This window comes from Petaurus breviceps, unplaced genomic scaffold (genome assembly GCF_028583685.1).
Source record: "Petaurus breviceps papuanus isolate PSGF00001 unplaced genomic scaffold, PetGlider_PUasm1.0 186, whole genome shotgun sequence".
Classification (NCBI taxonomy): Eukaryota; Metazoa; Chordata; class Mammalia; order Diprotodontia; family Petauridae; genus Petaurus; species Petaurus breviceps.
Genome location: NW_027185798.1, coordinates 43,333,036 through 43,347,080, shown reverse-complemented (window position 1 = coordinate 43,347,080; position 14,045 = coordinate 43,333,036). Strand labels below are relative to the sequence as shown.

Here is a 14,045-nt window from a genome sequence, read left to right as displayed (position 1 = left end):
GATGCGACGAAGGGTTAGACTTGCCTCTGAAGGCAGAATTAGAAGTGATGATAGAATTTTAGGAGAAACAGAGTAAAAAAATTTGACAATTAGAGCTGTTCAAAAGTAGAGATTGGATTAGATGACCTCTACAATCTCTTCCCCAACTCATTCTGTGATGGCATCCCAACTTTGTCCCAGGAATCTTGTTTTTCTGTATTCCTTTTTTGATATTCTTTTTTCCAAAGGGCACACAGAAAACTCTTAATGTTTACTGATGAACTGACTACACCTAAACCCTCTGCACAGTATAAACTGGACAGTTTATATCCAGTTCTTTGTCTCCATGATCCTTTCCCTGGGTTTTAGTCACTTTACTATTTTATCCCTTTGCTTCTTTTTGTCAAAACTTTTACTTCCTCCCCCCCCCCCCCCCCCTTGTTCCCTAAATGCCATAAGAGAGAGTAAAGGAAAGTTCTGAACTGAAATTCCTGAAGAGGCAGAATAACTGAGAAATGATACGTATATAAACACTGACCCTGTACCCTGGATAAATAGATAGGATTTTCCTGATGTCAATTCATGACTTAATAAAGAGGTAGGGCTACTTTAACAATACTAAGTAGAACCCAGTCCAATTAACCATGCAAGCTGTTGGAAAATGAGAAAGGAAATACATTTATCTCTTCCATCCTCCTCCTCTAATAGTATTCCACAAGCAACTGTGATGTGCTCAAAAGATACAATTTTAAAACTAAATAATGATTACCCACCATTATATTTAATTCTGATTTAGCCTAGGTTAGGGTATCTAACCCCATCCAGACACATCCACTCAATTTACTGGTGTATTTTCTTAAAACAGACACAATGGTATTGTTCATCTGTGAATTGATACGCTCTGGTTAAAGAAAAAAGCAGTTGGCATGTTGGTGGTCTAGCCACCATACATATAAGAATGCACTGACATCCAAATCTCTACTCTTCTTACAGAAAAATTAACCAATTCAAATTTCTTAACAACATTGTCCTTTCCAGGCTCATGGGAGGAAAGCAGTCTATTAACCATAAAGCATTATAATAAACCTGAGCTATTTTTAACCATTTCAGTGAAGATAATGATCTGGTCATCAGAATAAGACCTGCTAATCTTTTATGGTAGGAGAGAAGGAGAGAGGAAAGGGTTCACAGGGGGTTCACCTAGCACATGGTAGTTGCTAAATAAGAACTTGGTGATTGTTAGGAAACCTTGTTAGTCAACAGACGTTTCAATGACAGGTACTGGAGAATCTCAGGTTCTCATTCTTCAGTTCAGAGGTCTATTTTACTGCCTTGTCCTTCCCCTGTATGAATCAGTGTAGTTTCTGTCAGAGATGAAAAGAAAATAAATTGGTAAGACAAACAGCTGAACAATTAGTTTATACTTTTTATTTAAAAAAAATTTCAATGAACTCTTTGCTACTTTTCAAAATAAATGTGAGTCACACAGATTTCCATTTACTTTTTCAACTCTGATAATGAAAAAACTTGAACCAAAAAACAAAAATCACATGACCTTTAGTTAGATAACTTGAAAGAAAGTTATGCAGGCTTTCAGTATGTGGATAGGATTTTTTTTCTTAATTTTCCCAGACTGATAAGTTGGTAAAACATAAGAACAAAGTACAGCAATGGGACCTATGTTACTAACTACAAGGTTCTAGTTCCAAGACTCAATAAAGAAAATACTTCAGTGTTTTGGGTATAGAACTCACTATTTATGGCATTAAAGATATACTCTGAAGTAATCTGCCATTTTCCATTACTACCAGATTTCAAGTATGGTCTGAGTGATATTGTTCATGTTCATGATCTAAGATCCTGGTTAGCTAAGTACAGAAAAGGTCACTGCCAATAAGTTTTGTCACTAGTGTTGAATTATTTGGCCACAATGAACCCAGGAAACAGTTTTAAAATATAGTGGTAACCAGCAAATTAGCATGAGAAAAAAATTTTAAATCACTAATAATTCTATAAACTCCAAAGAATTACCATCTATATAATCTCCAGGAAGCCATAATCTTCTGATATAATGCACATCCTGTATATTTGACACAGAAAAAGTGTCCCTTAATGGCCCTCTCACTTCAAAGACTCAAGTGGCAGGGTAGAAAACGGGCTGGACCTAGAGTCTTGAATCCTGCCTTAGACACTGGACATTCACTCTCTGTGTAACCCTGGTCATGGTCAAGTCATTAACGATTCTCAGTCTTGGGGGATGTAGTGAGACACACCTGAGATCATATGTAAAGTGTTTTGCAAATCTTAAGGTGCCAAAGGAATGTTAGCCATCATTAGCATGTTCACTCTTCCCCCTCTTTACCATAATTTAAGCACTAACTGAAGGGTAATCCAGTAGACAGACCATAAACCTTAAAATCCCAAAAGACAATAATTAATATAAAACTGCAAGTTCTTACTAGTTCAGTAAAAGAAAAAAGTACACTAATATATGAACTGATTTCTATACTAGACAAAGTCAAAGAATTTTAGATTTTAGAAGATTTTTAGATTTTAGAAAAATTAAAACTAATTTCAACCAGTAAAAAAGAACCTAAAGCTACCAAAACTTTCATTTGTTTAAATTTTAAGCTAGAAATTAATTAAGAGACAGAGAATTCAAACAGAGAGTCCCAACACCCTCTCTAAATAATGCTGTAGAGTATTAAGTGAAATCTCAATGTGGGAAGAGGCACAAGAGATTTTTTTAGAGGTACATTCTACAGACTACCTGGACAAAAAGAGAAAAATGAGGAATTGAACAAACAGATAAACTTGGCAGAGGCATGATATAGTAGTAGTGGGAAATTTGTATTATCTACACCAGCTAGAATTATCCATGTCAAAAGGAAAGCAGGGAATAATGTCTTGACTTGCTCTAAGGATAATTCTATCCTTCAAAACAGAGGAATCAACAAGGGGAAATTTTATTCTGGATTTGATGCTCATGAACAGAGAGACTTGGCTGCTGGTAAGAAAATGATGTGAACTAAAGGGGAAGTGACCACTCCCTTCCTAGAGTTCGTGACAAAGAAGAAGAAAGCTAGTATAGTCTGTCATAAACTCTAGATTTTAGGAAAGCAAAATGCAGAGGGTTCAGAGGGAAGAACAGGTAGAAACAGAACAAAATTCCACAGAGAGAAGTGAGCCAGGAATTGTAGGAAATTCAAGAATGAAACTCTGAAGACACAAGAGGAAATAATTCCAGTAAGTAAGAAAAATGGGAGTTATTTGAAGAGACCAATGTAGATGAAGAGAGAACTCAACAACAAACTTAAATTTACAAAGAAATATGCAGGAAATGGAGGCAAGGCCAGGTAATAGGATATGAATATTAAAGTGTGGCACAGTCTTATAAAAATATTATTGTGATGAGCTGAGGCTGGGGAGTAAAACTAAAATAACAAAATGTTCTCTGTGTGTTTTATCTATAACGGAGGAAAAAGGAGACCCACAGAAGGGATTCTTTGTACCTCAAGTCAGTAGACATCTGATTTACTTGCAGAGAGAGATGGCTGCCATAGCCAACAAATCAGAATATAAGTTGATTTCTAAAACCTTACAAAGACGTTTGACAGACAACGAAAAGCAATGTCATTTTGTAAGAGACAGCTAGGTGGTACTGTGGATAGAGTACTGGGACTGGAAATCAGGAAAATCTGAGTATAAATCCACCTCAGACACTTGTCAGCTGTGGAACCCTGGGCAAGTCGCTTAACCCTGTTTTCCTCATCTGTAAAATGAGCTGAAGAAGGATGTGGCAAACCACCCCAGTATTTTTGCCAGGAAAACCATCAAAGAGGTCACAAAGAGTCAGACACAACAGAAAATGACTAAACAAACATCAATCATCTTATAAAACAGAAAAGTAATAATTCAATTTAAGACCAATCTCAAGAAAGCATAGCAAGATATCCAAATATACAAAGTCATATCAAGGATATTCAAGGATAAAAACCAGAAACGGACAAAAATAGAAGATAAATGGAAAGGATATTTAAAATTACAAGAAACATTTTTCTATTAAAAATAGTAGAACCACATATAGTAAAGAGGAGTTTGGATGAAAAGCAGCAGCCTACACAAAGGTAACTTTAACAAACACATTGCTACTTACAAGGGAAAGAGAATAGTTACTAGCAGGGACAGTCTCAGTGTATGATCTCCATTCTGGCAGTGTATTTCCAGCACTGGGCAGCACACAGGTGTGGCTGGAGATAGAATCCATGCTCTAGGTGAAAGTCCAAGACAAAGTCAGTATGACACCAATGGGAGACTTGCCCTCTTACTTGCCTCCTATAGGAGGAACAAAGTGAAGGGTATTTCCTAAATTGCCTAATAAGGAGTGGGGAAATAAGGAGTAGGAAGTAGAGGAATTAACCAATCTAGCAACAGACTAAAAAGGGTTATTAGCCTTGACCCATACTAGTCAGACCAGTAGTCTTCACTGGTCAACACCACCACATTTGGACCCCAACATCATAGGCAATCCTTGAAAAGCAGAAATAACACCAAAAAACTCAAATGCAGGAAAAGCAACTAGGTTTGGATCAGACAAAACCAGAGATCTGTGCTGGAGGCAATAAAATGGTGGGATCAATTGAGGCACCAAGTCATAAGGTAGATAAAGGAGAAGAAAATGCCAAAGGTATGAGATGAAAATTCTCTAAGTAACTGTTACCCCAAAAAAGGACAGCTGGAAAATCATCAACCACTAACCTGACTGTGCTTTTCCATACAAAATCTTTATGAGGGTCATCTAATCAATCACTAAGAACACTAATGAAGTAATACTAGGGAACAAGAAGGCTTTCATGAACTATTCAACAATGGGTCATATTTTTACCTCAACCCCCCAAGTGAGTAAAAGGTATGGAAAACATAAGATTCCACTGTGCTTACAGTTTGTCAGGCTGGCATGTTAACACAGAGATTTGTGCTGGTCACAAAGATTCACCACTGAGACAGATGACATCTAACACATTCCAGATAAAAGAAGGATTCCATGTTGATGGAGAGGTCCTCCAAATGCTACCTTTTTTCAGATGATGTTGTACAGATACTACAAAATCTCCTAGAAGAGATACAGTATAACCCAAAGGAATGTGACTCCTTCATCCACACAGAAAAGACCAAATGGATGAAGAGCATCTATTGCCTAGATTTTATTATGCATTTGAATGTACACCCAATGAAGTAGGAGTTCTCCATTTGTAGCTAATTAAAAACTATAGCTCATTGTAATTAATTTCCTTTGTAATCTTATGTATTTTATTCTATGCATTTAGAAACATTCTTATGAGAAAAGGGTGGACAGGCTTCATCGACTATCAAAGGGGTCCATGAAACAAAAAAGATTAAGAAGGACATCAAGAAGTTAGTGTCCAGGAAGACAACCTTATTGTTCCTTAAGAGCCTTCAGTCCATGCATGTGTGGTTCTGTTGAAACTGGGTATGTTTAATCTAATAACCACTTATGAGAGATATGCTAGCTGTCTTAAAGTATGAGAAGACCTATCATGCAGATAAGGGATTAGTCTGGTTCTCTCTGGCCCCAAAGGGCAGAACCAGGAGCAATACGTGGAAGCTACAATTTGACTTATAAGAATTTCCTATTAGAGTCATTATAAGTGGAAGAGGCTGCCTTGAGGGATGGGTTATTTCTCATGAAAGCTATGCATACTGAGGCTGGATGACCGCATGTTGTGTACGTTATGGTAGGCATTCCTTTGTGGTAATGGAGTGGAATAGATGACCTCTGAGGCTCCCTCCAATTCTGTGATGCGAAAACATTTCAGCTTCAGATGGTAGCAATGTTCACTGAACAATCTGAGGCTCATGGAAAAAGAAGTCTCTGTCCTAATATACAGGGTCAACTTGTGATTATTCAAGACTCACTATACAGGTAGTCAGCTAAAAGCTTATTACCTCAACTAAAGGTTCTCAAATTATAAAAGAGGCCGTGTTCTAAAAACTCATTCGTAAATTGGTTATTTGGAATTCTGATTGCCTTTTTCCCTACAGAAATGTTATAACTCTAGGCCCCTAAGCCAGCCAACAAACTGAAATCCTGTATATTTGCAAGAGAAAATACTAGACATACTAATATTTCAATACTAGTAATTAAAACAGAAAAACAATAAAATTGAATGAGAAATAGTTTGTCTTCAATGCTACTGTTTGAATTAAAATGAAAAGATGAAAAGGTAGATAAGGAAGATGACAGAACTGATTATGTTGATTTGCACTTCAGCAGTTCCAGTGTTCCTTTTAAGAAGTATTTTATTTTTTCCCCAGTTACATGTAAAGACAATTTAAAATATTCATTCTCTTTTTTTTTTAATTAGGTAAGGTTTAAAGAGAAACCAGAGCTTAGATTTTGGCAGCGGTTCTTTTTGTATTTTTGGTCTTTATTAATTTTACTTTTAGTTTACAAGATTCATTACCATAATTCCTTGATTTTCAAATTTTCTCTCTCTCCACCCTCCCCCCCATCTAAAATATTCATTCTTTAAAAATTCTGAGTTCCAAATTTTCTCTCTTCCATTTTGTTGTCAGATAATTTCCTATGAGAGTCAACTGGTGACGATACTGATTGCTTCCATCCTATCACTGCTCAAACCTTAGTAGCAGCATCCTCTCCTCCTTCCCTCTGAGAAGGGGGCTAACTGCTTCTTACTGTGTCCTTAATCTCATGCCAGCAGGCCTCCCTTCTCCCATCTCCAATTTTTCCCCCATCACAGGCTCATTCTCATCTACCAGTACATGTGCTCAGGTATCCTCAATCCTAAAAAGAGGGAGGGATGGCAGACAAAAGAGTGGGAGTGAATCCAGGGAAAATCTTGACAGATTATCTTTATGTTAATTCCCTTGCCCTAGTTCTGACTTCTCTATTGAGCCACAGAGAGACATCTCTTAACACTCTCTAGGATATTTCAAACTAGACATCTCAAACTCAAAGAATCCAATACCCAACTCATCTTTCCCCCTAAACCTGCTCCCTTTTCAGATCTAACTAGTTTTTAACTATGAGACTACCATCCATTTAGTCTCCAAGCTTTAATCTTTGGAATTTATCTTGGCTATTCCCTGTCCCATACAATTAGTTATCAAATCCTGTTCCATCCTGTTCTCTACCTTTTGCGCCTCCCCTCAATTCCTAATACCTCTACTCTTTATTACCACTTACTTCGATTTTGCATTAGTCTTCTTACAGGTCCTCTTATCTTAAATCTATTCCTCCTACCACTGACAGACTCATCTTCCTCATGCATAGATCTAGTCACTTAAAAAATATGATTCAAAGAGTAAACCCACCAAAAAAAAAAAAAAACCCTTCCCTAATACAATTAAACTTGAATCATGCCTTTGTTCTATATTAAGAGACGTGGGCTCTGACTCCTGGTTCAGCTAAAAATTGTCTTGTGAATTTAAGTCACCTAAGCTTGCCACTTTCATCTGTAAAATCAAAGTACTGCACTACTAGGTGAGCTTTCATGTTCCTCCTTGTTGCGACATTCTATTAGTCTTTATCCCACCAGAAATTAGAATCTGAGACAGGTGTGTGAAATCAAGGTAAAGAGAAATTCCTCCATTCCTTCCCATTGTACATCTGCCATAATTACCCAGTGCCCTTAAGACCAGATCAAGGACACCAATCATCTCATTCAGAAAGGCCCTCTCATCTCCCCTCAATATGTGTGTCAGCATTCCATTTCCTTTTCCAGTTAGCAACATGCTTCATATTTTTTATGCTATTTGTTATACAAAAGTTACAGCTGTATATGACAGCGCTTACACCTACCATGTGTCTTTTCAATGCCCTCTGGTATATGATTTTGATTCTTCTGAGAAAATGGCACCTCATGTTTTGAAGCCATATAGTATTAACAGGAGAATGCTGGTATAAACAAAGATGGCTTCTGCAATAGGGTTAGAGCAATCAAAGAGCTATGCAGTTCTCTAACTTTGTTCTAGCCTCTGAAATTGGGCCTACATCACTACCAACAATGCTCATCCAAGAGAAAGCCACACATACACACACGTATATGGTGTTGGAGTAATTGTATTTAATTGTTACCTATGTGTTGTCCCAAATACCTAAATTTTAAATCCCTAAAAGACAAAGAATTGCTATTGTATCTAGCTTACTGCTATATATATTCAAATTCAACAACAAATTTTAAGAAATTAAACACCTACTCCATGTAAAGTACTGGTAAAGATACAGACAAATGAGAAAGTTCTTAAGCTTACAAACTAGCAAATAACTCACATTTAAGCATTCCTGAGGTTTATAAAGGCCTTTTCTCATAACAATCCTGACAGGTAGGCCATATAATTATTATTACTCCCATTTTATAGAAGGGAAAAATTGAGGCTTTATAATGTTAAATGACTTGACCATGGTCACAAATGGTTTGTGACCCAATACAAGTCCCCAGACTACAAGTTCAGCCATCTGTCTACTATTCCACATACCCCATTACCTCTCAGAAAGTAAAACAGGTACAGGAAACCGAAAGCTAGAAAATATTTCAGGAAGATCTGAAACCTGGGAGTGGGGAAGAGAAATTTTTTCCTTTAAAAAGAAAAAGAAAATATTTTGATGTCATTTGAAAAGTACTGTTTACATTTACACTGTGTATTACTTGCTTTGCTTGCAGTATTATAATTTCTGGTACGTTAAATTGAAATTTGCAGTTTGCAAAATAGTAAGATATATGCAACTATAAAGGTGGTGAAAATCTGAGGAATCCTATTTTTTACCACATTATAAGAAGCAAGTAAAATATGAACAGAAGAAATCATCAACATTATAAGGAAAATTTTATTTTCTGGAAATCCATTAGTATCAAAAGATAGAGAAAATACTTTGGGAAATAAAGCTGAGGGGGGAAAATCAACTATAACTTTTGGCCAAGGAAATTTTGTCTTATTTTCTGATTTATTATGAATAATTTTTGCTTCTTATGATGTATTTTTGTCATCCTTCTACATTTCTGAAAACCAAAGCCCTGCCTGGATTGAACTAAATTTCTCTATCCTTTCTACAATCCAATCAAAGCAAAGAAGGGACTGGTTACTCCCCTTTGTGCAAATGGAAGAGGAATTACTACCTCTTATTCTTATATTTGGGAATTGTATCATACTACTTGTTCTCTGTAGAAAGGAATTCTATCTAGGGGGGTGGCTAGGTGGTGCAGTGAGTGGCACACCAGCCCTGAGTTCAAATGCGACCTAAGACACTAGACACACTAGCCATGTGACTTTGGGCAAGTCATTTAACCCCAATTGCCCTCCAAAGAGCCAAAAAAAAAAAAGGGAATTCTAATGATGTATTTATGTATTTATTTCTAAGTCAGCCATACTATTGGGTAATTTTAGAAAGCACATTAGAGAAACAAAGGAAATGAACATATATTTTAAGGATTTTATTCATCAGCCTGAGAAAAAGTAGGTAATTCTAAATTTTCCAATACCCTCTCCCCCAGTATCCAATGGGGGGGGGGGGAGTGGTGAGGAGAGCCTATTGGGTTGGTGGCAGCAAGCCTTTTCCCTCCAATTTTTTTCTGGTTTTATTGTTTAGGTCTTTGGAGTTCTAGCTGTACACACTGATAGTTGCTCAATAAACATTCAGTTTAACAAGTGAAATTGTACATTTTCACTCTTACTTCTGACTACCATTACCATGATCAACAAGAATTAAGTGCTTTTTGAAATACCACATAAAAACAGTGAGTAGTAAAACCAGACTGCTTTGCTATATTCCTGGCACAAATCATTATTTTGGGCAAGTGGTAATGTGCAAAGTTAGTTTTATAAAGCATTCTTTGGCAGGGTGCGGTGGCACAAGCCTGTAATTCTTGCTACTGAGGAAGCTGAGGATCACCTGAGCTCAAGGAAGACTAAAGCTGATCTAGAAACCACACTATGGTGGGTGGCTCCAGGTGCAGGAGGCCACCAGGTGGCCACAGAGGGATAAATCAGCCCAGACCAACAAGACAGATTCCATGCTGATGAGCAGTGAAATCAAACCCATGATGAGGGGCTGTTCTATTTCCAGTCAGGGTAAGATTTCAAGACCAAGTCTCATAATAACACACACACACACACACACACACACACACACACACACACACTGTCTCTCTCTCTTTGATATTAAGAGGCACTAAATATATATAGCCCCTTACATAAAGAGTATAAATTTATTTCTCACTTTAAAATGCTAACAACACCTAGATTTTGCCAATGTTAAAACTTGATAAAAAGTAGTATGTGCTTCCTTTATGGAACTGTACCTAGAAATTCAGACAAACTATCATTTAATTTTTTTGAAGTTTTAAAAAAACAACAAACCTACTGAATCCACTTTCCTTTCCCTCTGAGTAGTTTTCCAGGGAACAAAGATAAACACAGACACCAATATCACAGAACCACAACTGACTGAAATAAAGGCAGTCTATTCTAGAAAAGCACTTTGGGGTGCTTACCCTTCCCTTCCACAAAGAATATTTCTTTTCTCCTTGGGTTGCCTATAAATAAAACCATTAATATGTATCTGTTTCACCAAATAAGTTTCACCTAAAAGGCCTTTCTTAGAAAAGTCTCATGTTAGAGCTTTATTTTGACTTGACTTGTGGGAATAAATACACACTTACAAAATTTGAAGTAAAATGCCTGGTTTCCATTAACACTGACTTTCTCCTACCAGATAAAATAAAGATCATTTCTTCACTTCAGGGCTTTGGGAGGTCCATGATTTCACTGGCAAGGGTACTTACTACTTTCCTCCTCCCATGCAGATTTAAGGCTCTCCACACTTCAGTAGTCATCTTTCACAAGTTTCTGTGGCCAAAAAAATTCACCAGGGGTGGGGTGGGGGCGGGGCAATCTTTTGCCTCTTTTACCTCCCAACAGCAAAGATGGTCCTCAAAGGGCAGATACACAATAAGTCACCAGATCTGTACTTGGAAGCCTTTCTACCCAGGGCCACCTTCATTCCTCTGACAAAGGTTCATAGTAATTTTTATATTTAAGTCAGATTTGTAAATAATCTACCATGAAAATCAGACATGAATATTTGCATAACAAACCTGTACCACTCCCATATGACACAGCAAGTCAGATTCTTGGGTTGCATCATAGCCTGGTGCTAACTTCACACCAACCAGAGAAAAAGAAGGAGATAAAAAAAGCTGCATGGATTTTAGTAAAGTAGAAAAGGGAATAAGGTAAAATACTGGCTGTTAAATTTTGCCTCTAATGATAATTAGTAATGCTGGGGGGGGGGGGGAGTGTCACAGTTTGTAAGGGATCAAGTCTACTTTTGAAAATGCTCTAGAAAAGGACTCATCTTCAGCTCCCTGTAATGCTTATGCTTCTCCCTAGAACCCTGGAGTCCCCCAAAAGGTAGTTAAAAAAAAAAATCAATGATTAAAAAAAAAAGACCTACCCCATCCCTACATTTTGCATATCCCCTAAGCATTTCAAGCTTTCAAAGACCAAGTGACTTCAAATGTACACATATTCAAAAATTTAACCTGATAACAAGGGTTTTAAGGGAACTATCACACCAAGGCACAAACACATTTCTAGGAGCTCACAGGGAGAGCTCTGCATACTCAAGGCAGTTAATATTTTCGGAATGAACATATTTAGTAACTTAATCAAGATCTATTAAGAAAGGAAACAGGATTACTTTCTTATATGTAAAATCAAGAATATGGACTGAATTTATCCTAATGTGTTTTCAAGATCGAGAAATTCCATGATGATACTGCTACCAACAAAGAGCTTATGTTTAAAACAATATATGATTTATGTAGACTTTAAAATTAGCACAGCACCTTAATTTTCCCATCGGAGGCTCACAAATTCTAGCAGTGACTACTACAGCATTATTATCTCTATTTTAAGATGAGGAAACAAACTCAAAAGTTAAGTAACTTACTGAGGGCCACCCCCACCTACCTAGTAATGGGCAGTGTGAGAATTTGAACCCATCTTTTCCTAATTCCGGGTCCAGCACTCTATCCACTATGCCTTTTAAAGTAAATTAAGCTTATCTTCACATGGTGTCAGCACATTTTAAATTTTCCTTCTGGTATTTTTGTGGTTGAGGAGAGTGATGGAGACAGGCTAAGTATAGCAAAACTTTAACTAAATTTTGAAACTTTATCAACCTGTCTCAAGGCATGTAAAGGCATATATATACACCTCAAGCTGAGCTTGGGTAGGTGGGTAGGGCCCCTTATAGGACTTATGTTAGCTATACTAAGACCCATCTAGAACCCCAGAATTTAGAGCCCACCCGATATTACTAAATAGCCACAACTTTCTGGAGTTTGACTTCCAATCATCATTACCCCAAAACTGTGCGATTAAAATGGTGTTATTCCTAAAGCATAAACAATTCTGAACAAAAAGGCCACACTGGGTTGCTTTCGGAAATGGTAATTAAGAAAGACTGGTGAAACTAAGCACAGAATTATCTCCCAAAGAAAGTTAAGTAGGAATTTACAAAGGTTTCATTTTCATTGGCCAGCACTGTTAACTAACTGGCAGTAAGCAATAACAACTCCCCTAACTGTTAAACTCTACTTCAGTGGCAAAAACCTCATCTCACTACAAGGGCAGTAACAAACTACAATGTCCCGCTATAGCCAGGTCCCCACTAAGTGGGCGCATGTATTTACAAGTTATAATGATGTAAAATTCAGTAACTTGGAGAAGCTAGGTGGTGCATTGGCCGAGATGCTGCGCCAGGTCTCGGGAAGACTCACCTCTGACACTTACTAGCCGTGTAACCCGGGGTAAGGCACTTAACCCCGTTTGCCTCAGTTTCCTCATCTGTAAAACGAGCTGGAGAAGCAAATGGCAAAATGCTTCAGTATCTGGGCCAAGAAAACCCCACATGGGGCCATGAGGAGGGCAGCAACCGTGACTGAGTATGTGCAGTGCAAACTGCGATAACGCAAGCGCGTCTGGGGAATTTTGCACTAATCGGAACCTGGTCGTGCCTCTGCAGAGATTGCAAACTCCCCCAGATTGCGCGACGCCCAACAGTCCCGCAGGAACCACTTTAACATTCATTCTCAGCACGACTCAGAAGCAGCGGTCCCGGGGTGTGCAATGATTACTAGCTCGAGGCCCCCAGTTCAAATCTACCCTTTGCCCTCTATTACCTGAGCGAGCGCAGACACGCCGCTTCACTGACGCGGGCCTCAGTTTCCCCAAGCGTCAGGGGGCGCGTCTGCGCCGCCTCCCAGCTCTAGAGCTTTCAGCCCCAGGCTCACGCGTCGGAATTGCAGGAAGCCCCGGCCCGTGCCCTCCCGCCCGGGTCCCGAGCGAAGCCCCGCAGCCCCGAGCGGGCGCCACGTGGGGAAGGCCCGGCGGCGGTGGCCCCCCCCATTCTGGCCGGAGGGCACAGGACTGGCGGGTACAGCACTTATCTCCGAGGCTCCTTCCTTTTATTCTCGGCCGCACCGCACCGCCCCAGGGCCCCGCAGAGCCCCTCGCCGCTCCACAGGTGCCCCGCATCTCCGCGCGGGGCTGAGCCCCTTTGTGCGCGCGAGCGGGCGCTCACCATCTTCCCCTTTTCCCCCTTCCCCCGGGGACAGCAGGGCGATCGGCATCTCGCGCCCCCTTCCCCCCCCACCCCGGACCCCCGCCGCTCCAGGTTCTGAGTGGAGCCGAGGCGCGCGCGGACCGGACGGGGGAGCGCTCCCGAGGCGGCCGTTACCCGACTAACCGTTATGTGCGCGGATCTGGAGGGAGGGTGCAGGGAGGGCTCGCGCAGCGCCGGGCCCGGGCCCCACGCTAGCCCACGTCACTCGCTCGCTCGCGGGTCCCTCCCCCAGCGGCAGAGGTAGCGACACCCCGAAGCCCCCCGAAGCGCCCGCGCAGCTCTGCCTGCCGAAGCGCTCGCCCCTGCCTTATAATGCGCCCGGGGCGGGAGCATGCGCACAGGGGGCGGAGCTTCCCGGCTGCCCCGCCCGCCTCCCCCACACCTCCGCACCCCCGCC

At 39.8% G+C, this 14,045-nt stretch overlaps 1 protein-coding gene across 17 annotated transcripts in view; it reads right to left on the bottom strand.

Moving 5' to 3' along the window:
• The window catches only part of SLC16A1 (solute carrier family 16 member 1), a 42,023-nt gene that overhangs the window by 26,887 nt on the left and 1,091 nt on the right, over positions 1-14,045 (bottom strand). For 4 of the 17 annotated variants that reach the window (XM_069090339.1, XM_069090337.1, XM_069090340.1 and 1 more), the window contains exons 1-2: positions 13,772-13,956; positions 1,228-1,343 (exon numbers count right to left, since the gene is read on the bottom strand). The gene's annotated coding sequence lies outside the window, so the exon portion shown is untranslated. Of the gene's footprint in view, positions 1-1,179; positions 1,344-4,135; positions 4,250-10,802; positions 10,839-12,803; positions 13,100-13,771; positions 13,957-14,045 lie in introns of those variants that run through there. The other 13 variants (XM_069090344.1, XM_069090332.1, XM_069090343.1 and 10 more) reach the window with 11 other exon arrangements.